This window comes from Canis lupus, chromosome 27 (assembly GCF_048164855.1).
Source record: "Canis lupus baileyi chromosome 27, mCanLup2.hap1, whole genome shotgun sequence".
Lineage (NCBI taxonomy): Eukaryota > Metazoa > Chordata > Mammalia > Carnivora > Canidae > Canis > Canis lupus.
Window position 1 is genome coordinate 45,919,751 of NC_132864.1, and position 2,019 is coordinate 45,921,769.

The 2,019-nt window shown below is 35.0% G+C and overlaps 1 non-coding gene across 1 annotated transcript; it reads left to right on the forward strand.

Moving 5' to 3' along the window:
* Positions 1-1,352: 1,352 nt before the first annotated feature.
* LOC140619857 (U6 spliceosomal RNA) lies at positions 1,353-1,458 on the forward strand. Its single transcript, XR_012019662.1, has one exon. It is a non-coding gene; the product is annotated as a U6 spliceosomal RNA (small nuclear RNA).
* Positions 1,459-2,019: the final 561 nt, after the last annotated feature.

Genomic DNA, 2,019 nt, shown 5'->3' on the forward strand with positions numbered 1-2,019 from the left:
TATAAAACCAATCTTAGACCTAAAATACATTGTCTTTCAGACTATATTTTATTTATTTATTTTTATTTTAATATTTTATTTATTCATGAGAGACAGAGAGAGAGACAGAGAGAGAGAGAGAGAGAGAGAGAGAAGCAGAGACACAGGCAGAGGGAGAAGCAGTCTCCATGCTGGAAGCCCAATGCGGGACTCAATTGCAGGACTCAGATCATGCCCTGAGTCAAAGGCAGACGCTCAACCACTGAACCACCCAGGCATTCCATGAACTATATTTTATAAAGCACTGCTTACTGCTAGTAAGAGAAGTTAATAATACTGAATATTTATGACTCACTTTGTTAAACAATGAACCTAACAGCTAATTAATTAGAACAAATAGACAAAATCACCTATAGAGTCACCTATATGTTGCCATTTTTCTAATATCATCTGTTGAGGCAACACATGCAAATATAAAAATTAGTGAAACATTTGTTTGTAGACTGTTGTTTGAAGCACCCAGTTATTTCTGTGGGTCCGAGACTACTGGTGTGTGCTAGCAAATTCTGACTCTCTGAACTCTGTTACGGCCAATGTTGGGGAACAAGTGATAAGAACTTATGGATTGCAAATTCTCAGGTGAAACAAACTTGCTGAAAGTATAGGGATTTAGGAGGTTTCTTGGCTTCATTAATAATAGACTAAAACAACCTGCCTTTCAACCTACCTTAAAATTTCCATACTTGGTGTTGGCTCTTTAGTGATATGGAAGCATATACTTGTTTTATAATGATAAAATTAAGAAAAAATGAAACAAAAATCTTTCTTCACTAAATTCCAATTATAAATCATGTGAAATTACTTTGGCATGTAGTAAACAGAGCTCACCCCAAAGCTTAGCAGTTTTTGCTGCACAACTAATGAGGTCATAACAGAATTGATTCCAGTATAAGGAAAAGAAAGACCGAGGTCAGACAACACCTTCCGATCAGGACTTCAAACCCATCTCTGGCGGGAAAGTTCCAAAAGCTCCAATTCCAAATGTATCATTTGGAAGAAATTTCTTTGTAGTTTGTATAAGCTGGCTTTACACATGATTTAATGTTTTAGCATCTGCTTTATAGTTACTGAAGACCAAACACGAGGGCAAACACTTGAAAATTTGCCCCAATTATAATTTAATTCAATGAAGAGTCCAAGGGAAGAAAAATAGCATTTTTTTTCTTCTCAGGCTGTTTGCTTTAAATTAAACTCTTGTTTGACAAAGCAAAGATGAAAAAAAGGGAGTTTAAAACAAAAAGAAAGACAAGACAGTGTCCTAATACTTTAGATACAATTTGTCAAACAAGTAAACAGTTAAAAAGCATTCAATAGTGTTGACTTCAGCAGCACATTTCCTAAAATTGGAATGATACAGAGAAGATTAGCATGGCCCCACACAAGGATGACATGCAAATTTGTGAAAGATTTCATATTTTTTTAATGCACGTGGAACATTCTCCAGAATAGATCACATATTGGGTCACAAATCATGTCTCAACTGATACCAAAAGACTGAGTTATCCCATTCTTATTTTCAGACCACAATGCTTTAAAGTTTGAAGTCAACCACAAGAAATAATTTGGAAGGACCACAAATACATGGAGGTTAAAGAGCATCCTACTAAAGCATGAATGGGTCAAACAGGAAACTAAAGAATAATTTTAAAAATACACAGAAGAAAATGAAAATGAAAACACAGCAGTTCAAGAGTTTTGGGATGCCACAAAGGCAGTCCTAAGAGGGAAGTACAGAGCATTACAGACTTTTCTCAAGAAATAAGAAAAGTCTCAAATACACAACCTAACCTTATACCTAAAGGAGCTGGAGAAAGAACAGCAAATAAACCCAGCAGGAGAAGGGAATGAATAAAAATTAGAGCAGAAGTCCATGATATAGAAAAAAAAAAATAGAACAGATCAATGGAACTAGTAGCAAGTTCTTTGAAAGAATTAATGAGATCGATAGCCCTCTAACCAGATTTATCAAAAAGAAAAGAA